The following is a 26,851-nucleotide window of genomic DNA, read 5'->3' on the forward strand; positions in this document are numbered from 1 at the left end:
CCCTTTTTGCATATACATGCAATTTCTCTTTCAGGAGGTTACATGCTAAGCATAACAATTGAATGTCATTCCGCTGGTCTTTATTCATCTAATCTACTTTATGCACCAAGATCATCAATATATAAAGCAGCAAGACAGCTAAGCACCAGCTATTCTCTCAGTCCTACATCATCAGTGCTTGCATTGAGCAAAAGAGTGCATCTTTTTATTCAGAACGTTGGTCCTATGTCATCAAGAGGTAGCAATCTATTAGTACTGAGTAAGGATTAATACATCCAATAAAGATTTAGGCCCAAAATATCCACATCCCTATGAAATATGTTTCTTTGTCAATGCTTAAAGAACAAGATAAGAAAAATATATTATGCTGGAAGCAGACAAAGCACAATCCTATACATTTCTACTCAGATGTAAACCCCATTGAGTTCAAGGGACTTATTCCCAGGTAACTGTGTGTAGGATTGCATATATGCCTGCCTGGGAGTAAATTTTATTGAACTTAGTGAGCCTTACTTCTGAGAAGAAGCATATTATAGGATTACACTATAAGAGAGCAACCCAATCCCTGGATTTTGTCTGCTGGAGGGCACTAGGATATGGTAGAGGTGCCTGTCTGGTAACCTCAAACTAGCAGGGAAGGGGGCACTACTGGAGCATCTCTGCTGCGCACACACAAAGCTTGATGGGTGGAAACGGTATTCCCACTAAGTGTAGGGTCCTGAAACTGGATATTATGAGAGTAGGGCAGAGTTAGCCATGGATCCACTGGATCAAAAAAAAAAATTCTCCTGAAGGGGACTCAGTACAGACAGACCCCTGAGCAAAGACAGACCCCTCAGCAACACTAGTCTGGACCTGACATAGCTAATCCCTTGATTGCTTTCAAAGGGTGGAAGGAATGAAAACATAGTGATCTGTCTAGCTGAAAAGCTCAGTAAAATACCCCTCTCACCTTCTGTCTGTGTGGTGTAAGCTGGCAGAACTTTTGATGCGATGTAACATCTGCTGCATAGCTACTCCAACCACCAAGCCCACATAGCATTGCTCTGTAAGTTAGCTGAACTTGGTTCCCATTTAAATCAATAGGACTTAATTAGAGTGGACAGATGGAAAAAAGGCCAGAGTTTCTGAACCTTCAATAGTTGTATAAAAGAGGCATTTCATCAGGTGTAGCTGCATCTGTTGAAATTCCCTCTTCTACACAGCTATTAAAGGTGCAGGTGCACTGCCCTCTTGTGCATCTCACCACTACATCTACATGGGAGCATTTTTTTCATAGCAAATACAGTAGGGCCCCATTTTACAGCGCTTCGCTTTACAGAGTTCCGCTAATACAGCGGTTGTGAATTGTAGAAAGGCCCCGCTTTACAGCGCTTGTTCCACTTTTACGGCGGTTTTTTGCCACCGGGTGCCATTTTGGTCAATGTAAGTTAATGGGAACTGCTTTACAGTGGTTTTCGCTTTACAGCGGGGGTCCAGAACATAACCCGCTGTATGAGCGGGGCCCTGCTGTACATTGCTTTTACCTTCATTATTGATTTACACAGTCCATAGTTCCTACTCAATGGAAGCTGCCAACCAGTTTTACCCATTCACACAAGTAGGCATTTCGCTGGGAAATACTAGTCTCACTGCTTCCTTGTGGGGGGCCCTCTAATTATACATTTCCACTCCCTCTAGTTGCTAGCTGATGAAGCATGCTCAGTCTGTTCTACCAGCTGCAGTGGGTTCCTTAAAAAAAACCCTGAAAGTGCAAATATATGCGTTTTCCCTGCCTATGGTTGGTAAGATACAGCGGAAATACAAATCTTTGTTTGAGCAATGCTATGCTTTTGCACACAAATTAGGGGGGGGAATAAAGGCACCATTTGCAGCAGCATAAAAAAGGCCAGCAGAACAGAGGAGAGCAGCCGGAAGTTGCTTGTCAGCCCACAGGAAACAAAATGAAAGAAGGGAGGAGATAGTGAGTGTGGAGAAGGGAATGCTTGACACACCCATCTAAAAACAGTTAAGCAAAGCGCCTACATGGAGGAGGGAAGCAAAGCCAACACATATATTCTCCCCTTTCCGTATTATCAGTGGATTGGGTTAGTATGGTTTTACAGGGGGGAAACTGCATGATAGTTTCTATTTGCCAGTAACATCATGTGAACTATTGAAATTGAAAGGAAATGTGAGTAGCACCAAACACACAGGAAACCACTATGTAGATGAGCCCTTATTTGTTTATTGTTTTATATGATTTATAGGTAACCCCATACAAAATATTATCTGTTGGCTCACAAAATAAAAATTTTAAAAATAAGAACAATACAACACATATGCAATGAGATACAGTAAGATAAAATGCAGTATTAGAACATCACCAGATAAGATCAGGAACAGTCTAAGAAAACAGAGCAGAGAATAAAAGTCACCAATGCTAAAACAGGGTTAAAAATTTACAACTTGCTTTTAAAAGGCCTAGAAAAATGAAAATATCTTTGCCTGGCACTGAAAATACATTAAAGTTGGTGCCAGGTGGATCTCTCTGGGTATTGTACATCTGAGGTGCAACTACTAAAGAGGCCCTTTCCCTCATGAATATCCATCATATCTCACTTGGCAAGGTCACTCAAAGAATGGCTTCAGATCAAGATTCCATGATTCTTGCCTTACTGATTTTATCAATGGAACTCAAGTTCAACCTATTTAGTCTGAATCCAATCCATTGCCAATGCATGCTTATGTGATATCAAAAGTGCAGGGTAACTAGAATGATTAGGCTCTTGTCTAATGAATTTGGTGTGCTGGTAGCACTGATAAAAACAACTTGCCTAACTTGTGATCCTAAACCACTAGCCAGAAGCATGCTTCAATGAAAAATCCCTATGTCACTGTTTAGTAACACACATTTATAAACAGTCATTTGTTGGGGTTACTTGCAACGCGTAAGAACTGCCTCCAAGTAACCAGGCAGGAGGAGTTTGTTAATGGGAAGTAAGTTCATCCTTTAAAAATATATGCTGATAACAACACAGATTATCAGTGCATAGGGTGCACAAATGCACCAACAGGAGAATCAGATTGGCTCTGCCATTGCACCTGCACAGCCCCAACATCACTGCCAATTCATTCCTCCCCCTCCCAATGAGCAGCAGCAGTACTGCTGCCAGAAGGTTGTTGCTGCAGCTCTGTCCCACTGGGTGAGCCTCTCATGCACTGTGCTTCTGACAGTGTAAAAGGTAGATGAAGAAAAGTGGTAATTAACCCACACAAAAACACAATTAGTACTGCTAAACCAAGTAAATGAATTTATTAAAATAACTTTATGAAAACAGTCATCTTTGCAGCTGGAAACCTTCTAGAACACCCTGCTGCAAGCACTGACATACACACAGATGAGGCTAAACTCTTGGGTCACTCTGGCTAAAAGTCATAGAAGATCAGAGCTCTGATGTTACTTCAAGAACAGTCAGCCTTAGGCTGAGACTAAGATTGCCAGGTCAGAAGCATCCCAAACCCTGAGATTTCAAGGGTGGGCTGTAGTGATGTCACGGGGACAGGTCATAGTGATGTCATAGGGTCAGGCTGCAGTGATGTCATAGGCCCAAGTGATGTCACAGGGGTGGGGCCCTAGTGATGTCATTAAGCATGACAAATTAAGCATCAACCACAGTTGCTTGGAGCATACAATTCTAAACAAAACATTTCTTGGATTGGAAATTAAGATAGAAATCTTAGATAAAAGATGGAGCCTGGGTAGGGAACATTTAATCTAGCCTACTTGCTTCTGGAAAGGATTTAAGTGCCCTCAGGCCAACCCAGACACCAGAAGGCCATTGTAGGAAGAAAGGAGCCTAGTGTTGTGATGTTAGATAGGAGCACTCAGGAGTAAAGATAGATGCCCCTGAAGGCTGCAATTCTAAACACTAAGCCCCATAGAACTTACTTCTGAGTAGATATGGTTTGGATTGTGTTGTTGGGAAAGCTTGACTAGGGATCCGCTGAAAACATATCCATATCCAAGCAGGGTTGGCAACTCCCTGCCTGGAATGCTCTGCCCCTATCTTTTAACATGGCTGCTACAAATGTCTTTACATATTTGACCCTTCACTTCAGAAAGAGGTTCTAAAAATGAGTAGGAGTAAGAAGATTCTCTACCCTTTTCTGTCTGCCCTGTGGGCTCCTATAGACTCACTTTGACAACGCAAATCCAGTGAATAATAATTGACAGAGAGAAAACACATGGTTTGATCTATCTTCACACACAGCAATGTAGGAACAAAAACAATTGCAGCCACACTCTCCAGTATGTGAATTCTCTTTTAGCACTATTTGCAAGAAACAAATGGTCATGCATCCAACAAGGTGCATCATTAGTAGGTTTAAGGGGGTTGAGCTGAGTGCATGGAACCACTGTTGTTGCTTCTATGGATGTGAGGGAGTGAGGATAAAGGTAAATGAAGTGTAAACAGAAAAACAAGACAGTGATGATTTTCTAAATGCAATACCATACCAACCACAACAAGATTCCTATGAGTAAGGCAGAAAACTTAGCATCCTACAACCAATCAGTGTTCCTAACCAAAACTAAAAAAAATCCTGGCAGTCAGTCAGCCAAGGTCACAGAAATCCCCCATGCAGCACAACTTGACCTGGGGGCTGCAGTTAGTGCAGAATGCTGCATCACAATTGCTGACATGAGTGAGAACCTATCAGCACATAATACCTCTGCTCTGAAATCTGCATTGGTTGCTGATTTGCTACCAGGCCAAGTTCAAGGTGTGCTTTCCATGTTATGAGTGCCACATAGTACTACTTCTGCTCTTGTAAGAAATCAGTCCTTTAGTGTGGCAGTACCTATGCTTTGGAACTTCATGCCTATTAACATTAGGCAGACACGTTCATTGTACTCTTTTCAGCACCTGCTAAAAACATTTTTGTTTAGGCAAGCCTACCTAGGCAGGCAGAAGTTATTGTGTTTATCCGTTTTTAACTCATTGTTGGTTTTAGTATTTTGAATGTTTTAAATACCTGTCTTTACCTGTTTTTGCCAATAATTTTATTGTTTTAATTCCTTCTGTAAATTACTGAGATTTTTTTTACAATAAAGTGGTATATAAATGTTGTAAAAAATACATAAATAAATTTTGAAGTCACTGTGGCCCTTGGGTCTCTTTCTACTTTTAGGAACAAAGGAATCTACCTCATACTGACTCAGGCCATTTGATACCATCTAGCTCAGTACTGATCACATGGACTAGCATTGGCTCTCCAGGATTCCAGGCAATAGTATTTTCCAGAAATTGAATTTTGGACCTTTGCATGCAAAGCATATGCCTTGCCACTGAGCCACAGCCCTTTCCCTGTTTAAAAAAGTATCTTTTAAAACTGTTCTTTTCAATTCACTAATGAATGCACAGCATACCTAGGGCAGATCCACATCACTCACTTAAAGCACATTAAACACACATTTGAAGCACATGAATCCCACCACAGAATTATGGAAACTGTAGTTTAAGGGTAGTGGGAACTATAACTGTGAAGGGAAACCACACTTCCCAAGATTTTTTAGGGGAAGTCATGTGCTTTTAAAGTCAGTTGGATGTGCCTTAAATGTATTGTGTGGATCTACTTCATAAACTTTGCCTGCACGTAAAACATTTTAATTATTTTTTTAAATAGAATAAGCTATAAAGTTTGCTGGGTGACCAGGAGCTAGTCACCATCTTTCAGCCTAATCTGCCCCTCAGGATGAAAACAACAGAGGGGAACCATGACCACCAAAGGAAGAAGGGCACACTTAAAATGTTGAGGAAGCAATAATGTACAACCAGAGTGTGAAATCAATACTTATCGAGACATAGTATGAAGAAATATTTATATAAGCATGACTGTCAAAGATATTTATTATTTACAAAACCTGTAAAGATATTTGTAGCATGATTGTTTATTCAGAAACAAGTCCCACTGTATTCAATGGGACTTACTCAAACAGGGAAGAGTGCATAGAATTGCAGTCTCGAGTGATAAGGAACACTCACCCAACACACAATTCAGAATCATGCCACTTTAAGCAGTTAGGCAACTGTTTATACTCATTTTTATGGTTATTGGATTTTAAAGGGATTTATTTCTTGTTGTGAGCTGCCTCTGTTTCCAATTGGCAATCCTACCTCACAGGATTTTTGGGAAGACTACACACACACACACACACACACACACACACACAGGAGATGTAAAAATACATACACTCCATATAATAGTTTATTGTGAAAACCAGTTGGTCGTTGCAGAACATTTTTTTAAAAATCAGTATTAGTTTCCTACATAATAAAAGCAGTGATACCTATGTAAGCCCTGCCTAGTTGCTTTAAAAAATAGGATTGAAGGAGGAAAGATTTACAACACAAACACAATCCTTTGCTATGTTCACTCAAAAGTCCCATTAATTTACAGAACAATCCTATGTCTACTCAAAAGTAAGTCCTATTGAATTCAATGGGGTTTACTCTGGGTATGTGGGATTAGGACTGCACCTTTATTCCCAGAAAAGCAAGTATTGGATTAAAGCTTCATATTGGGAAGCTTTTCATAACATTGCCCTGTTCAACAGCCCAGGAAAATTTAAACTTGTTTGACTCCTGCACACAAGGGAAAAAGACTTTTGGTACTGCTGAAAGCTATATACTTACTCAATTTATGAGATTTTCAGATAAACAGGAAAAAACAACTTTTCTACCTTTGCAATGGGGCCTAGGTACTACCTGGAGGCCCAGAAATCCCTTGTCAATCACAATCCTGACTTCACTTATTGGCTACAAGCCTGAACAGCAGAAACAAAAGGGAACAGCACCAAACAAAGGGCAGGATAGAGAGGCAAGCTCTGGTGCTGGAAGAAGTTTATTAAAAGCTCAACGCGTTTCGGAACTGGTCCTTCGTCAGGAGCTACAAACATTAAAACAAACTCAAATCACTATAGTGAAGCCAACGCTGTGGTCTTGAACATAAACAAAATATTTTAGAGACCACATTTCATATGACTCATTTAACAAACATTTAAAAGACTTTTTTTAAAAAAAACTTTGTTTAAATAAGTTGTCATGTGTTATCCTAGAACTCTGACATGATACTGACAACTTAGAGAGCTATAATGTGTGACTCAGAAGAGACAGAATCTTATACTGGTCATGGCAAAACAGCTTAAACATAACACTTCCGACCCTCCCGCAGGAGAACAGAAGGGAATAGCCCTGTACTGACCTGTGAGGATCTGTTTATCTTTCCTTTGTCAGGCAATGCACATTCTCTAAAAGAGGCCCACACTGCATACAAACTGAACTCAAATGCTGATAGTATAGATAAGATGTGTGTAAATCAGCTCAGCTGTGCAACGGCTGTGCTTGTCATTAGTACTGATCCGGCTGACACTTACAGTGACTGACTGACAGATACACAAGTTACAGAAAATCAGCAAAATTTCAAGAATACCCTTGGTTATGATGTTATTTAAAACTCAGAGAAATCCAACTCCTCATTTAACCCCAGAGGTACCAAACTTTTCAAAGAAATGATCCAAAATGCCTCCCTCCTGCTGAGTAGTCTGTTGTTACCCACAACTCTTTCAATGGCCCAAAATGTTATATCGTTTGCCTTATGTTGTTTCTCAACAAAGTGTTTGACCAACGGAGCACCCATTCTTTGATGTCTTAGATTGCACAGATGTTCCCCAATTCTAAGTTTGAGTGGTCTCGATGTCTTCCCTACATAGATCCGGTTGCAGGGGCAGGAGATGAGGTAGACGACTCCTGCAGAGTTGCAGGTTAGGAAATCTTGGATGTAAATGTGCTTTCCAGTATTGGGATTGGCGAAGAATTTTTTCTTTTGTGTAAATTTACAATATGAGCAGTGGCCACATGGATGGTGTCCTGTTGGATTAGATGTATGAAAAATAGTTGGTTGACACATGTTAACATCGCTCCTTGAATATTCTGTATGGATCAACCAGTCCTTGAGATTTCTTGTTCTTTCGAATGCTGCCATAGGTCGTTTTGTCAGACCTGGCAGATCCTGGACCAAATGCCAATTGGAACGAATGTATGTTTGGAGTCTCTTAGTAATTGGATTGAACGGAAGGATACATGCTGTGTGGCTCTGCACTGTTCTTTACTCAGCAGGAGGGAGGCATTTTGGATCATTTCTTTGGCTGGAAGGGCACTGTTATCATGGGCTCATCTTGCAGAAGTATTTCTGGGACTGGCTCTATACCAGCTGTGGGGAGGCTTTGCTCCTCCAGATGTTGCTGAACTACAGCTCTCATCATCCCAGCAAGCATGACCAATGACCAAGAATGATGGAAGTTCTATACCCTTCCTTCTGTTAGGAAGAAAATAATCTCCCTTCCCCAGAAACAGCAAGCCCTTTGAAAAGAAGGGCCAGTGACCTTTTTGGATAGGTTTGCCAGCAGGAAACTCTAGGAAGTTTCTGAAGTTTTTAGAAGGACCTGGAACTAGCTTCCCTTTAGCATTGTGATGTTGGTCATTATCTAGTAATTGGAGCCATTCTGCTGTAAGTTACTCTTCCTCCACAGCATCTCATTATTTCAAGCAATTAGTTGAAACACCTGGTAAAAGCTATCCCACCTTTAATGAAACTTTTGTTTTTTTCTTGATTTTGTTTTTGTTGTTGTTCCTAAGAATGCTAAAACTTTGGAAAGGTTTTGCTGGCAAGCAGGCCAACAATGGGTAACAAAACAGAAATAGGGATGGGACTAAGCAGATGAAAAGCTAGTTGTGATAGAAACCTGCCTTCCACCTCTGATACTGTGTGGCCTGGACTTCACCAACACAAGTACTATGAAGGACATATATTACACATACATACACATGAGTTATTGCAATATTTAAGTCCTCCCCCTTCAGACACACCCTATCAAAATAAAGGACATTTTGCTACTCACAAAGATAATAAGCTATGCACACACCCAACTGTGGGTTTTTTTCTTTTCCCCCCCAAAAACAGATAACAAAAAGTGGTACAGATGAATATGGTGCATGCAACAGAGATGGTTATTCATTTTCTGCATTCTTCTATGTATATAGAATTAATATACTGAGGAAAGTATTAATAGTATCACATGCTGCAACTGCATATTCACAGTCCAGACCTTTCAGCATAGATTCCTGGGTTATGGGTGCTCTTGACTGGCATCCATGGTGAAAGGTTCTGACAGGGGGGTCAGCTTCTGCCAAGGATTCAAAGCCATGTAATTAGGGATATATTTACATTGGCAGCCTCTGCCTTCTGGACTCTTCAACTCCAACTAATTTAAATCACTTCAAAACATGAGAAGCCATCATCAGGTGTGCATCTTCTTTCTCCTCAGTCCGGTGTCACCTTAACAACAGACAAATGCTGGGAAACTTTAATCAAAGGATGCTTTATTAAACTGCAGGCTTGTGCCCATTTGGTGAGACATTATGAGAACAGAAACACACATGCCATCAGTCAAAAAGAAGAAGAAGAAAAAGGCTGGTTTTTGAACTTCTCCAAACTTGTTTAACAAAAGCTGCATCTGAATCTGCTGAGCTTGATAGCACTGGATGGATGAGGAAATTTGCACACATGCACAGTGCACCCTTTTACAGTGTTGCAATGACAAGATAATCTACTACTCAGCTTTCCACCTTTTTTTACTGCCTCCACTCCCACCTACCACTCACTCTTGGGCATATGCCAGGGACACAGCACCCTAGCAGAGTGCATCAGTGCAGATGGGCTCACCTTTCTTCCCTACTACTCCCCCCCCACAACCAGGGCCTGCTCTTACTGAAAAGTGGCTGGGAAGATACCATTTTCCAAATGCCCCATCAAAGTAGTTTGGGAAGTTACAATGGCAGGTGGCTTGCAGCTTCAACTTCCCACTGTAGCGCTGCTGCCACTGGCAAGCTACCTGGGTGTGGGTGGTGATATCCCTTTAAGAGATCTGTTAAGCTTTTGAGGGAAACCCTCTGGGAGGAAGTGGCCAGAGAATGGAGCCTTAGGGAAGGGCAGACTGCAGAAGGTGTTTGAGATACCCAGAGTGGTCTAAACAGATAATAACTTGATCACCATGAGTTCCAAGAGTTTGCAAAATCATATGGGTTCCTTCACAAAAGAATATCCAGTCAAAGGTATCCACAGTCCAACGACTTGGTGGAGAATGGTGTACAGATAGTTAAGAGATTACTCAAGAAAACTATGGGCTGAAATGGTGATCTCTATTTGGCGCTTCTTAATTACAGATCTCATCCCATGCACAATGACCTGTCCCCAGTGGAACTGCCGTTCAACAGAAAACTCCTCACAAGACTGCCACAGCAATGGCACACTGAGGTTAATGACATTTCGACATCTACACACACATACATCTGTGCAAAGCCAAGCAAAAATGGGTGCTAGAGACCTGCTACCACTTCAGGAAAGTGACAATGTGCTGATTTCAAACGGTACAGCATCAGAAGAGAAAGCTGTTGTGTCCTATCAAGTGGCCCCAAGATCACATTACGTAATAACACCGGAAGGATTCACCATTAGACAGAACTGAAAATATTTCCTACTTATTCCAAAAAAATAACCATAGACAACCCACAGCACTCAGCACCAAATGAGGAACTCAAATCCATGAAAGAGGAGGGAGACAAACCCCAGCAAAAGAAAACAGTATGGGAAAGCAGGCACCACAAACTGGAATGCAACAGAACCATAAAAAAAGCCAGACAGAGGCTTTGAAATTTGTTAAATAATGTGTAAGGAGGTATGCATAAAATGGGAATTTTATTTTATAGTTTATATTAATAGATCATGGCATGAGAACCGGAAAAGCACAGACTTCTGGGATACAGACCTCACATTGACCCCAATTTACAGGATGGTGAGTAATAATTTATTTATTTATTAAATTTATATCCTGCCCTTCCCCCCAGTAGGAGCCCAGGGCTGCAAACAAAGGTGCTAAAAACACTTCAAAACATCATAAAACATCCTTTTAAACATATTAAAACAAAACGTCTTTTAAAACATTTTTTAAAAAGCTTGAAAAACATCTTTTAAAAAAAGGTTTAAAAACATCTTAAACAGCAATTCCAGCACAGACACATACTGGGATAAAGTCTCTGCTTAAAAGGCTTGTTGAAAGAGGAAGGTCTTCAAAAGGCGCCGAAAAGATACCAGAGATGGGGCCTGTCTAATGTTTAAGGGGAGGGAATTCCAAAGGGTAGGTGCCACTACACTAAATGTCTGTTTCCTATATTGTGCAGAACGGACCTCATGATAAGACGGTATCTGCAAGAGGCCCTAATCTGCGGAGTGTAGTGATCTGCTGGGTATATAAGAGGTAAGACGGTCTTTCAGATATCCTGGTCTCAAGCTGTATAGGGCTTTGTACACCAAAGCTAGAACCTTGAACTTAGCCCGGTAGGTAATAGGTAGTCAGTGCAATTTTTTCAGCAGCGGGGTGACATGTTGGTGATACCCTGCCCCAGTGAGTAGTCTCGCCAAGCTGTAGCTTCCAGATCAACCTCAAGGGCAGCCCCACACAGAAAGCATTACAGTAATCCAGCCTGGAAGTTACCAGTGCATGGACAACAGTGGTCAGGCTATCCCAGTCCAGAAACAGCCACAGCTGTCTTACCAACCAAAGCTGGTAAAAGGCACTCCTAGCCAATGAGGTCACCTGGGCATCTAGTGACAAAGTTGAATCCAGGAGCACACCCAGACTACAGATCTGCTCTTTCAGAGGGAGTACAATCTCATCCAAAGCAGGCAACTGACCAATTATCTGAACTCGGGAACCACCAACCCACAGCATCTCTGTCTTGCTAGGATTCAGACTCATTTTACTGGCCCTCATCCAGCCCACCACCGAGTCCAGGCAGCTGTTCAGGGCTTGCACAGCCTCTCTTGATTCAGATGTTACAGAGAAATAGAGCACGGTATCATCAGCATGCTGCTGACACCTTACCCCACATCTCGTGATGACCGCTCCCAAGGGCTTCATATTGATGTTAAACAACATTGGGGACAAGATGGAACCCTGCAGTACCCCACAGCTCAATTGCCAGGGGGCCAAACGTCAATCACTCAGTGCTATTCTCTGAAAACAACCCTGGAAATTCAATCAGAACCACGGTAAAACAGTGCCTCCAATTTGCATCTCACCAAGTTGGTCCAGGAGGATACCATGGTAAGAATAACAGGGTCACACTCCCTGTCCTTCCGATAAAGGTCATCCATCAGGGCAACCAAAGCCAATTCTGTCCCATACCCAGGCCTGAACCCATACTGGAATGGGTCAAGGTAATCTGTTTCATCCAAGAGTACTTGCAATTGCTGCGCCACAACCCTCTCCATCACCTTCCCTAAAAAGGGTTTTTTGTAATTGGGCGGTAGTTGTCACAAACCAATGGATCCAGGGTGGGCTTTTTCAGGAGCGGTCAGATCACCGCCTCTTTCAGGGCAGCTGGAACCACTCCCACAATGATGTGTTGACCACACCTGGGCCCATTTTGTCAAACTCCCTTGGCAAGCTTTAAAAAGCCAAGAAAGGCAAGGGTCTAGAGGACACGTTGCTGGCCGCATCATTGCAAGCACTTTGTCCATGTCATCAGGCTGCATCAACTGAAACCAATCCCAAGAAGTAGCAGCAGACATTGTACTAGACACCTTATTGGGGACTACAGTAGATGTGGATGGGGCATCAAGACTTCTATGGAGGCAAGCAATTTTATCCTCAAAGTGCCTTGCAAACAATTCACAGTGGGCATCCAAAGTGTCTAAAACTCCGTTTTCTGGAGTTGACGTCAACAGATCACTGACAATACGGAAAAGCTCCACTGGACAGCTACTTGAGGATGCGATGGTGGCAGAGTAGTAGGCCTTCTTCATTTCCCTCACCGCCACACAGTAGGCACGGTTATGATGTTTCACTCATGCCCAATCATCCTCACAGCATGTCTTTCACCACTTGCAGTCTAGCCATCATCCAGCCTGTTTCATTGTCCATACCTCACTGGTGTACCAAAATGCAAACCGGGCTCCACCATGAGGGAGAGGGCACTCAGGGGCAACCATGTCAAGAGCCCAACATAGAATCATAGAATAGTAGAGTTGGAAGGGGCCTATAAGGCCATCAAGTCCAACCCCCTGTTCAATGCAGGAATCCAAATCAAAGCATTCTCGACAGATGGCTGTCCAGCTGCCTCTTGAATGCCTCCAGTGTCAGATAGCCCACTAACTCTCCAGGTAATTGGTTCCATTGTCGTACGGCTCTAACAGTTAGGAAGTTTTTCCTGATGTCCAGTCGAAATCTGGCTTCCTGCAACTTGAGCCCATTATTCCGAGGGAACATATCTCACTGTTCCACAGCGTTACAAGGGCTTCAACAGGGTCACCTGCTCTATCTACTGGGAACTCCCCCGGGGCATTCAGAAATCCTATGAATTTCATTAGTCTCCAGGGGCGGAACATCTTAATCTGTCCACCACCCCTGCAGGTGAGGATCAGAGCCATAAATCTAAGCTTCACCAAGGAGTGGTCTGACCATGACAATCAGGTGTCATCCACCACCACCCATATCCACACCACCCCTTCCTCCATCTGGAGCAAAAACCAAGTTGAGGGTGTGCCCTGCCCTATACGTTAGGCTGGTGACAACTTGAGACAGCCCCATGGTTGTCATGGAGGCCATGAAGACCCAAGCTGGACCACTAGAGGCAGCCTCAGCATAGACAGTGAAATCACCCAGGACTATCATTCCGGGCTCCTCCAACACCACAGCTGAGATGGCCTCCATCAGCTTGGTCAGAGAAGCTGCCGGGCAACAGGGTGGATGGTATACCAGCAACAACCATAGTTTATTGTCTCCTTGGCCTGACATGAGGTGCAGGCCCTCACAGCCAGCTCCAAGACAGAGTGGTTTCCTAGTGACAGAGATGGAAGTTCAGTAGATCACAGCAACCCCTACCCCCCATCCCTGCAGCCTGCGCTAGTGTTGCACCAAGTATCCAGGTGGGCAAAACTGGGTCAGATCAACTCCTCCCAGCTCATCCACTCATGTCTCAGTAATGCACACCAAATCAGCATCTTCATCCACAATCAAATTATGGACGAGTGTGGTCTTATTATGTACCAATCTGGCGTTAAACAACAACATACACAGGCCAGTGGGCACAGCAGATGAGCAATGAGGTGTTGGGTGAGATTCAATATCAATCTCACTGTGCCTCCTTCCCCAGATAAGGCATGAGCTGGATTGGACCCTGAAGCTAACTTAGGAAGGAAAACACATTTACACACAATGTGATCTTTGGCCAAAGGTCCCACCTGCACAAAGCCACCCTCAGTCCAACCGAGTGACAGCCTTGGTCAGATGGACAACTTTATTTAGGAAGCATCAACAATTTATAGACCACTAGGGCACGGTGAACAGTAAACAGATGAAAGACAGAGTCATCAACAAAGCTGTAAACAGACGTAATAAAGGAACAAAAGGCCCGTTTTCACTCTTCCTGTCTTCCTGTTCTTAAAGTTATCACCCCCTTCAAACAGACACTTTGTGACCAGTGGTTAAATGCGTCTTTGAAATGCGTCTCTGCAAGGAACATTCTCTGCCTTTGTCCTAGATACAGTAAGGCAGTAAGGCAGTTTCAACAGATTATGTCATTGCTTTGCTAAGAATTAACACATACTTAGCACAAGCCTAAAAGGATAGGGAGATATACATTTTTTTATAACAAACATAAACCTCAGAAGAGGGAGAATTCAGATCCAGAGAAATTGCTTCTGAGGCACTCATATTTTCCACACCAACAGAGGAACCCGTTCATGAGAGGAGTGGGAGCAAGGAACAGCGTGTAAATAGCCTTGCCCTCATCTTCTATTTTAATTTAATTTAATTTATTGGATTTCTTAGTCGCCCATCTGGCTGGCCATCTAGCCACTCTGGGCGACATACAAAATAACACAAAATAGTACACCAATACAATAACTACCTAGTTCACTACCTCCCCATGGCTATACCTCCCTCTGCTCATGATCACTGGATTTGGGGTGGCATCACCCATGTCCCTCCTTGCTAAGACTCTTCCTAAACATCTGATATGGACCCAACAGGAGCCCAACAAGAAGACCTGCCTGAACAAGTTATCCCAGTAGGCCTCTGAGAGAATTGGGAATAGTCAGACCCACTCAATATCTTTCACACAGGGCACATCTACTCTCCCCCGTCTCACACCCAGAGAGGGCCAGCCTTCTGCCAGTTGCAGACTCTCACTCTGAAGGCATCTGGTGACTGTCTCCTATTGTTCAGTTCACTGCACAGGCTCTCACCCTGCACAGGAACTATACATGCGCCATATGCCCTCCCCACTACCAATCTCCTTTAGATTGACCTAAAAAAAATGGAAGGGGGTAGTGTCCTTGCTCTCGGGACTCCCTAAGGGGCTCGCCAAGGGCAGCCGGGCCTTTATCACCTCTGACAGAGCCAGGAGCTGATGCAAGAGGCTGCAAGATAAACTGCAGCCTCTCTCTGGAGTCAGGGTCAGACAAGGGATCCCAGTCCTTGCAGCACTTACCAGGGACTTCAGCTGTCTCTAGAGACAGCAACCCAGAGGAGCGAGTAAGCAAGCACCCAGATGCTCAGGTACTCGCTCCCAGGGTAGGTCTTCTCCAGTTCCCCAGTTCTGCAGCTGTTCCCCTGCTGACCTGAGGAAAGCAGGTATTAACTCAGTTAACAAGTAATAAGAAAGGTTCCAAATTCCAGGTTTGCTCACAAATAATCCTTTCAACTAAACAATAGTCCATGTCCAAAGTAGGGCTTAGGACAACAAAATTCACAAAGAGAAGAAGTTGCTTTAATTTGCACCTGTACAAATTAATTTGCTCTACAAACTGCAGGTAAAGGTTTAACTTTCACATGTAGACAAACAGGATGCAGGAAATCCTTTCATGTACCTAATCACTCATCCGCATAACTCCTCCCAATTTACATTCAGTTCAATTTAAGTTCAAAGTACATGTAAGGCTAAGGTTTTGGGGGAGTCACTAGCACCTCTCACGGCTCCAACAACTTCCTCATTCTACACAATGCTCTCTAAGAACTTCATTCGGCTACAAGAAGACCAAGGAAGGGTGAGATATTTCGGATCTAGCTGAAGGCTGCATTAAGGACGGAACCTTGGTTCTCAGGCAAGATAAAGGAGTTCCATTCCTAACTTTAGGTCTTGCTACATTTCTTCCAGAAAGGTATCTATGCAAACTGTTATTACTTTCCTTCTTTCTCTGGTATGAATTTATGCAATCTTGCAAGCAATTAGGGATAGGGTTTCTCTTATGCCCTTTAGACATAAGGAATGAATGACTGTATTAAGTAAGAAGCTGCTTGTATTTTTATCGTAATTAAAATCCTATATTTTTCCTGTTACCTCTTTCAATAAACCAACCTTTGTTTTATCTTTTGTGTGCTTTCTTGGGGTTGTGGTTGAATTCATACACATATAAGAGCAACCTGCAGGTTTTAATTCCAGCAAAAGATCCTGCTAAGATCTCAGGGTGCAGTCTTGGGACTCTACTGGGTATACACACATTAGGGGATACAGGGGTACACCTGTAACAGGTGGTCTTCCCTATAGTATTGTTTATTATCAATTTACAGTTATATTGTAAAAAAAGAGGAAGATGTAGTGATATCCCTTTAAGAGATTTGTTGCGTTTTGGAGGGAAACTCTCTCGCATGTAGTGGTCAGAGGGTGGGACCTTGGGGAAGGACAGACTGCAGAAGGTGCTTGAGAGGGAATTAGCACAGTGCAACATACGACTACATTATACAGCCACGAGAGTGGCTGTATACTATAGCCAGCATGGATTTTTCACATTCCACAATGTTAAATTGAAAATACCCTCCTTCCCATTCTGATGCTTCCCATAAGCTCATTTCAAAACAAAACCTTACAAAACTTATAGTCCTGAACTCAGAAATGCTTGCTTAACAACCCTTTAAATTTTCATGGTGATACATAAAACCATCAGACAGAATCAAGAGTTAAAATCTAAAAAGAGAGAGAAAACCCAGACCCCTTTTGGACATTTTTCTGTCAGAGTTCTCATAATCTGTTGAAATTCATTAAAAATCAGCCATGTTCACAGAGTACCTGTAATCCTGTTACTGACCTTACCCCATACTCTGGCCTTACCCCATACTCTGGCCTTACCCCATACTCTGGCCTTCATCTTCTGCAGTTTAAAAAGTTTTAAAAATGCCTGACTGATCATTAATTAATTTACAAAATTTTGGCTTGAACCCAATGATAATGTTGGGCATGCTCGATAAGAATCGTCAGTGCTCTAAAAGCCAGACTTCCAGTTGCTGGGCTTGCCTAATCATGGGGCCACACCCACACTAGAATTTGATTTCACTTGAGACAGTCATGGCTTCTGCTACATAATCCTGGGAAGTGTAGTTTGTGGAGGGTGCTGAGCGGAGACTAGTATTTCACTGACAGAGCTCCAGTGGCCAGAGTGGTTTAACAGTCAGCCATTCTGACTGAAGCTCTGTGAGGGGAACAGGGCATCTAGCAACTCTCAGCACGCTTCACTAACTACACTTCCCAGGATTCTTTGGGAGAAGCCATGACTGCCTGAAGTGAAATAACAGTCTGGTGTGGATGTGGCCAGGGATAGGTTTTGGTTTAAATTTGGGTGGGAGGCTACATGTGCCTGCCATAGAATAAAAAGGTGGGGGAAACGCTGAAAAGCAATGATACTGTTCACAATGTTTTCCTTTGGGAAAGGAAAGGGACTTCTCCTCTGCCCAGTGCCCATCCACCCCATATTCTCCCCCTCCTCCCCATGGTCAGTTTTACTTATCTTAGGCATGATTGCATGGGAGTAAATACCACTGAACTCAATAAGCATGCATATGATCAAGCCTGCCCTGCCCTCCCCTTCCTTTGCCCCTCCCACTCCAATCCCCTCCTTCCCCCTCCTCCTCCTGCTCCCCGCTCCCCTCTGCCCTCCCTTTCTCCTTCCGTCTCCCCTCCCCTCCCCCTTCTCCATCCACAAGGTCAGTTTTACCTATCCTAACCATGATTGCATAGGAGTAAATTCCATTTAACTCAATAAGCATGCAAATGATCAGACCTGCCTTTCCCCTCCTTACCCTTTTCTCTCCATTCTGCCTCCCCTCCCCTCCCCTCCCTTCTTCCTTCTTCCTCCTCCTCTGCCCATTCCAGCTCTCCCTCCCTCCCCCGTTCAGTTTTACCTATCCTAAGCATGATTGCACAGGAGTAAATCCCACTGAACTCAATAAACATGCAAATGATCAAACCTGTCCTTCTCCTCCCTTCCCCCTCCCGCCTACTCCCATTCCCCCTCCTTCCCCCTGCCCTCCCTCCTCCTCCCCTCCCTTCCCTCCTTCTCCCCTCCCTTCCCTCCTTCTCCCATGGTCAGTTTCACCTATCCTAAGCATGATTGCAGGGGAGTAAATGTTCAATCCATTCTCAGCAAACTTGCCCAGGATCCCATTTCTTACCTCCTGGATTAAAAAGCAGAGAAATCCACGAATAGGTAAAAAAAACTTGCTGTTTAAGAACGTACCTATAGCCCACAGATATTTCTATCAAACTTTAAAAAGCAGGGGAAATGAGCAGCTATAGTGAATGTGCCGGGGAGCAGGAGACCTGACCTCTCTGAGATATTGTACTGCCCTACAAATTTGTCAAAAAGCAAACACAATTTGGGTTGGTCTTTCACAAGCCAACCCACTTCCTGTGTAGCTTAGAAGAATTTGGTAACGTGTTATCACTTTCAACTAGCAAAGCCAGGCTGGATTCAGAAATAATAAAACAATTAATAAAGGGAAAATCCTGTTTTCCCTTTATTGAAACAGTGGATTTTAATTGTATTCTAGATATAGGTTCTAAGTGTATCAGCCTCGATTAGAGTGCAGTTACTTGCTTAGAGAGCATGTAGTAGTTGTGCATGACACCTACTTATGCAATATTCCAACACTTACAGAATATCTGACAATCAATATGAAATTAGATCTCTTCTGGGGCATGCAGAACTTTAGAAGTTACAAGTTATAAGAGCATCAAACTTTGTAAGAACAGCTCCTATTTATTATATAAATTTTAGACTTTCACACCCTCTCCCACCATATCTAGAGGCGCTATCATTTTCTTTTCCTGATATACTGTCATAGCAGCTGCATGAGAAACAGAAATTCAACAGGCACAATTTTGTGGGGTTACATATCATCCTAGCATTAGTCTTATGCAAAGAAGATGCCCTGATCCCTGCAGACATTTGCACTGCATGCAAGGACACCAGGGAGTGGGGCTAGTTGGGACGTACAGTGTTGGAGGCAAGGCTAGTTGGCACAGCCCCACTCTTGCATTGATAGAATACATGCGCTTTTTCTCCTGCATAGAAGGCTGGTGCTGTCTCAGTGCAGTGCAGTACAAAAGAAGAAAAGGAATCCATCATGTAATTAATTAAAGGAGCAATAGCAGGCATTGCTTCCTCTAAAACTGAGATAAAAAGAACTACACCACATCTCTGAATCCAGCTCCAACCTGGGGCTGCCAGCCTTTTCCTGGCAGTGATCCTGTACCTTTAATAACTGTGTGACAAGCATAAGTCCAGCAACAGATGCTAGCTGGGCATCTGCTCCTCTAGGAGGGACTTCCAGGGGGCCACTGAGGAAGGTTATCCTTCCTCATGTGTTCCAAAACCACATGAACCTATGAAAGAACCAATACAAATGCTCTTGAACTCCATTTTTCTTTTTTTTGCAGTTCAACTTTTAAAACATCCTACAGCAGGCCTTTGAACATGGATGCAAATCTCCTAGCTCCACTGTCATCTAAAATGGCACTTCTGGGTACTTCCTGTTGGGCCCTGCTACCATTAATCAGAATGAAGAACACACAGTGTTTAAATTGAAAATAATAATAAATGCACCCCTCTTCTTTCTCACTCTCACACCATCTGCCCCTGAGCTGCCAGTTTCTCTCTCTCATCTCTCTGTATTACCTGCCTCAGAAATGCTATCCTTTCCCCTGGCCTTCTCTAGGCTATTTATCTTCACAGTCTGCTACAGTGGATTGCAAAGTTAAAGCAGCAGGCCTCCCACCCACCCTGCTGTTTCCCAGTCCTTGAAGAAAGCAGAGTACAGAAGCCTGGACAAACCCCAAACAAAACAAATTCCTCTCGGATGTTGGTGCTGTAGGTTTTTCACATTCATTCTAGTTGATAGAGGTGTGTAGGGTAACTAGCTGCAAAGGAAAATAGGCACATTAATATTTTTTTATTACTCCTCTGCCTCTGAAAAACAAAAACGTAGCAGGTGAATCTTTTCCCAAGCATTTATCGCCACACCTGGAAAACCATGATGTACTAGGTTTCTTTATGTCAGACTGATGTTCCAGGCATAGAAACAGACCCAGTTTGGGTTTCTATTTTTTAAAGTGGAAACTATAGCCAGGGTTCTTGTGCCTGTGGTAATGGGATGAATAGAGGAGGGAATTCCCTAAGTTACAATTATATTAATCTTTCCTTCGTAAAGCTGCATCTGCCATAATTCCTTTGTCTGCTCATTTTATTTATTTGGTGTATTTATATCCTGCCGGCTTGCCTAAATTCTCCAGGCATCTTGCAATATATTTAACAAACAATAAAATAGGCAGGAGGTATTACAGAAGAGTAAAGGCGTTCATAAGCCTCACCGGCTATCCCTCATATTAGGCAGAGTGAGGTGATTGCCTCAGGCAAGGACAACAAGTGGTTAATAGTTTAATGTATTGTTTTGTTCTTACTGCAATGAAAAGTAGAGGCACTTAGCCTGTGCAGCGTACTATGCACCTTGACTTGTGGAAGGGGGCACTATTTGTTGCTCCACCTCAGCCACCAAAATGTTTTACCATCCCCAAGTTCCCACCTGCCAGTCTTCAAATGTTCCAGCTGCCATTCTCCTGCTGAAACTCTAGCCCATAAAAAAACTCAGAGGAAACAATCCCACAGAAATGGCTGCAGAACCAGCCAGTTGTTAGCCCATCACAGCGGGCCAGGGCTTCCTCACTGGGCTGCTGCTATCTCTCATAGCTTCCTGCTCCTGGTGACAGATTCAAGAAGCACTGGCATAAGCAGTGTCTAGAAGTCTCCCCCCAGTCCTCAGATGTTCCAAGACAAACATCCCTTATAGCAGAGATGGAGAACCTCCAGATGTTGTTAAACTACAACTACAATCATCCCTGACCATGGTTGTACTGGCTGGGGCTGATGGAGTTGGAATCCAACAAAAACTGGAGAGCCACAGATTCCGCATTCTTGCTTAAGAGGTGCACAAGTCCTAGCCACCTTTGCACATGGTTACTTTATTAGTAACTGTACTAGTACACTCAATGCCCACTTTTTGCAGAGAGGCTCAAATTCTGGTTCTGAAACAGCAGCCAGATCTTTCTTTTCTTTTTGGGTTAAATTTCTGTTAGAGTTCAGACACAGAGATTTTTAAATAATGGTCCAAGTTGAGGAGAAAATATTAAATCCTTATTCTTTTATTTGTTCAGATACAGTTTTTTGACTCCCTGTCTGAAGGGTGAACTTCATACAGTAAATGAGGAGGGGGGTAGTGTCTTTCACCATAGTTACCAAATCCTGTGAGGTAATTAAAGAGCGTGTTCCTTCACAAATGTGAAGGCTTTTTTTAAAAAAAAAAAGTTAACAGAGGGACCAACCTGTTTCTGGCATTCTTAAAAGGCAAGCAGCTAAGGAAACATCAAGGACAGCTACATTTCCCTCTCATCTCGAAAGGAAAGCAGGAGTTCAAAAGATATTTCTTTACATCTCTTAATTAGGTGCCATTTTTGATGTCAACTACATAAAAGAGAATCAACCACCATGCAGCAGCTAGGATGACAATATAAATATACAAATATATTTTGCAGACATTCGAAAAAAACAAATGCTATCTACTTTCCTGCTAAAATTCCCAGTCCAAAGTATTCAGTTCTCAGTGACAGCAGATTGAGGGGGAAAAGAAAGCATCCAGAAAGCTGGGACTTAATAAATATTGTTTTTACGTTTCTACTTCAGAGCTGCTATGTGCTAGTTTGCTAGCAAGATTCATGTGGTAGAAATGTTTGCGAATATAGAATCAGCCCACCATACTCAACACCCTTATAGCCTAATCCCATGCTCATTTACTTGGAAGTAGGGCCCACTGAATTCAGTGGGACTTACTCCTAAGGAGGTATGTGTAATATGAGTAGGAACTCAAGTGAATTAGAAGTAATTGTATGGGGGAATCAGTTGGGGGTGGGACCAGTAGGAAAACGAAAGTAGAGTTTTTGGTTATGCAGCAACACACCGTGAAGTAAAGTTTGTTCCTTCTAACCAGCATTTGTGGTTCATTTCAAATCTTGCAAATATTACATGGTGTCAGAAGACTACCTAAAAACATAAGGCAGTGAAAAATGGACCAGCTAAAGCCTCCAGGAATGTTGGTGTTTGAAGGAAATGCAGCAGAGAACTGGAGAAGATGGAAGCAAGGGTTTGAATTGTACTACATTGCAAGTGGAGCAGATAAGAAAGATGAGAGACTCCAGTCAGCATTATTTCTGCATGTGGCAGGTGAAGAAGCAAGAGAGGTATTTAATACTTTCCAGTTTGATGACGATGCAGATAAAAATAAGATTCAAGTTTTGATGAATAAATCTGAAGCATAATGTGTGCCCAAATTGAAGAATTGGTACTGTCATGTACCACATGCCACACCTTCAGAAATAAAAACCAAAAAGAACCAATGTTACCTCATGAAATTCCAAGAAGACCTTGGCAGAAGCTAGGAATGGACTTATTTGAATTTGAAAGAAAGGACTATCTACTTTTCGTTGATTATTATTCAAAATATGTGGACATATGTTTGCTTGAAGACACTACAAGTAGATCAGTAATTTTACACTGCAAATCTATATTTGCAAGACATGGTATAGCTGAAGAGGTTGTCAGTGATAATGGCCCTCAGTTTTGCTCTAGAGACTTAAAAATGTTTGCCAAAGATTGGGACTGTTCACACAACATCCAGTCCGCTATTTCCTCAATCAAATGGAATGGCAGAAAGAGCGATCCAAACAGTAAAGAGGATTCTTAAGAAATCTAGTCTGAATAACACAGATCCTTATCTTAGTTTATTGGATTACAGAAATACACCTACAGTAGATACAGCCTCACCTGCACAACTTTTAATGAGGAGACGTTTAAGAACCAGGTTGTCTACCTTAACACCATTGTTACTACCTCAGCAGGTAAAAGGTGACATACAGACACATCTGAAGAGAAGAGAAGAAAAACAGGAGCTTTACTTTGACAAAGGTTCAAAGCCTTTACCACCTTTGCAGGTTGGTGATTCTGTTAATGTTTGGCAAGATGGAGTGTGGAAACCAGTGAGAGTGACTGGACAAAACATGACTCCAAGATCATATTTGGTTCAGACTGATGATTTAGCTGTCTACAGATGGAACAGAAGAGATCTTCAAAGCACTCCAAGTTGTGAACCAAAAATGGATGAGACTACTGAGACTGCAACTGCACCTCCATCAGAGGTAGACCTATCAGAGTCTCAAGACAACAAAAGTGGAACAGCTGTAGCACAAAGTGCCAGTGATATACCAGAGAAGATTTTGGACTCTGAGTTACCTGTTACTACATCAAGAGGCAGAGTGATCAGAAAGCCAATTCGATACAGACAGTAGTTTCTATCTTTTTCTTTAAAAAAAAAAAGGGAGATGTAATGTGAGTAGGAACTCAAGTGAATTAGAAGCAGTTGTATGGGGAATCAGTTGGGGGTGGGACCAGTAGGAAAACGAAAGTAGAGCTTTTGGTTATGCAGCAACACACTGTGAAGTAAAGTTTGTTCCTTCTAACCAACATTTGTGGTTCATTTCAAATCTTGCAAATATTACAGTATGCATTGCAACCGTAGTCATTCTGTTATTACTCACACATAGCTAGGGACAGAACTCCTGTCCAGAGATTTGAATTCAGGTAAGGCTGAATGTGTGAAGGGAATATTGGGAATACCTGCTGGTCCCACCTCCAACCTTCACATATTTATCAGAGTGTGTAGTAGCGTTGCCAGGCTCAGGGCCTGAGACTGATCCTGTATCTTTAGGAAAAGAGAAAGTCAGCCAAGTGCAGGTGTTCTTGCAACACTGTAGTGGGAAAAAACACAAGGTGGAATTCTCCCCCCTGCACAACTTTTAAAGATACAAAACACCTCTTGGAGGCTGGCCTGGCAACCAAGAGGTCTTCTGTATCTTTAAAAGTTGTGCATTGCGAAGGGAGAATCCCACCTTGTGTTTTTTCTCATTACAGTGTAGCAAGAACACCTGCGCTTGGCTGACTTTCTCTTCTCCTAAAGATACAGGATCAGTCTCAGGCCCTGAACCTGGCAACCCTACTTATACCATATCAGACCTTTGGCCCATCAAGCCTAATACTATCTATTCAAAAAAGATGATGATAAGCAAAGTTCTTTCCCAGCTCTTCTACCTGGTCTTTTAACTAGAAATGTCAGTGACTGAACTTGTGACCTTGTGCATGCAGGATATGGGCTCTTATTACTAAACTATCCCCCACCCCCAATGTTTGCTTTTATACAGATAGGAACATGTCTTCATTTATGGAGAACTTACAAGTGCCCTTTTCTAAATATGTGGCAAGAACATTCTAACACAAGTGCAAGATGATCCACCAGTAATTTGTCAATATACACTGGCTCTTCTGCACCCTGCAGCAAGAATCTAGTTCTGACTGTATTGCATTGAGACATAGTGTCTGTTGTGACCTTAAGTCAAGGATAGGGAACCTGCATCCCTCTAGATGTCATTGTACTACAACTTGCATCATCCCTAACCACTAACTATGCTGCTGGGGCTAATGGGATTATAATTCAACAACTTCTGGAGGTCCATAGGTTTCCCACCCTTATATACAACCCAACCACCAGCTCCCCCCAATGGCAGCCCAAGAGATTTTGCTGCCTGAATTGAGCCTAAATGGCATCTTCATCCCATTAGAGCTGTACCTGTCAGACTCTAATTCCTGTATTCATCTATACCAGAAGTGACTAACCTGTCAGGGGTGGTTAACCTATGATCCTTCAAATGTTGTTGAGAGTACAGCTCCCATCATATCTTATTGGCCATGAATACTAGGACCAATGGAAGCTGTAGTACAGCAACATCTGGAAGACACCAGGTTGGCTATCCATGCATTACAGTAGGGCCCCACTCATACGCCAGGTTATATTCCGGACTCCTGCCGAAAAGTAAAAACCCCTAAAAAGCAGAACTCATTGAATGGAATGGCACGTGACGCCCAAAAACCGCCATAAAAGCAAAACAAGCGCCGTATGAGTGGAGCTTTTGTCTAATTGCGTCTAAGTGAGACTGCCGCATTAGTGAAGCGGCATAAAGCAAAGCGCCGTAAAGTGGGGCCCTACTGTATACAGTTTGTGTAAAAAAAAGATGACATTGTGTGGTGGATGGCATTAGAGATTTTTTTTTTTGTAACAGCAATAGCTGTTGTTATGCATGCCCAAATTCTCTGAGCAGTGAGAACTCCAGGGGTGCAGCAGAACACCGGTTCTGTTTCCCTTGGAATGAGGTCATTGAGAGTTATTGGTGTTTTGTTTGGTGTTTTGCTTGGTATCAATTACATCTGATACAGAGGCTGCGACCCTACCTTCCTTTGCATCTGCTCCCACGAGTGATACATGCCCTGGTCTCCTCTCACTCAGACTACTGTAATGCGCTCTACGTGGGGTTACCCTTGAAAACGGTCCAGAAATTACAGCTGGTACAGAATGCGGCAGCACGCCTGATTAAGCATAGCCATCGCCGAGATCACATCACCCCAGTGTTGGTAGATCTACACTGGTTACCAGTAGTTTACCGGGCCCAATTCAAGGTGTTGGTATTGACCTTTAAAACCCTAGATGGTTTCGGCCCAGTTTATCTGAAGGACCGCCTCCAGTAGCACCAATTAGGCCGCCTTACAAGATCAGCCACACAGGACCTCCTCTCGGTCCCACCGGTCATAACAGCTAGGCTGGTGCGGACCAGGGAGAGGGCGTTCTCGGTTATGGCCCCCACCCTCTGGAATTCTCTCCCTTATGATCTTCGACATGCCTCCTCCCTGATGGGTTTTCGCCGAGCTCTTAAGACCTGGATATTCAGGCAGGCCTATGGGAATTTTGGGGTAGCTTAGTTTTTGATGTACTACTTGGTGTTCTGCTGTTAGTTTTAATAGATAATTGTGTTCTGGATTGTTGTTGTATTTTATCATGTTGCTGTAAGTCGCCTAGAGTGTCTGTTAATTCGGACAGATAGGCGACTAACAAATAATTTATTATTATTATTATTTGTTATATTTATATACTCACAGAGGTCGAGCACAGGTGGAAAAGATGCAGCTTAACTCCAACAGATTTCCCAAACTTCACTACTCCTCATCAGATTTTTAGCTCAGCTCCCAAAACTCTGTTAGCTTCCAGAGTTTAAAATTCAGCCTCTCTTCCTGACTCAGTGTGACTGACTCGGTCTATTGTTCATATTTGTCTCACACACACACATACACACACACGTATATGTCATGATGATATCACCTCCAGCCGCGGGGGGGGGAACACACTGTATTTTGCCATAGGGGCTCTCACTTCCAGAAGTGTCTCCAACTCTGGCTTACATAATAAATAAGATTCTTAACAGACCTTGTCAGGGCTATTTACTTAACAGAAGAAACTGATTTTACCATTTTAGCAGTTCTCTTCTTC

The sequence above is a fragment of the Rhineura floridana genome, chromosome 6 (assembly GCF_030035675.1).
Source record: "Rhineura floridana isolate rRhiFlo1 chromosome 6, rRhiFlo1.hap2, whole genome shotgun sequence".
NCBI lineage: Eukaryota > Metazoa > Chordata > Lepidosauria > Squamata > Rhineuridae > Rhineura > Rhineura floridana.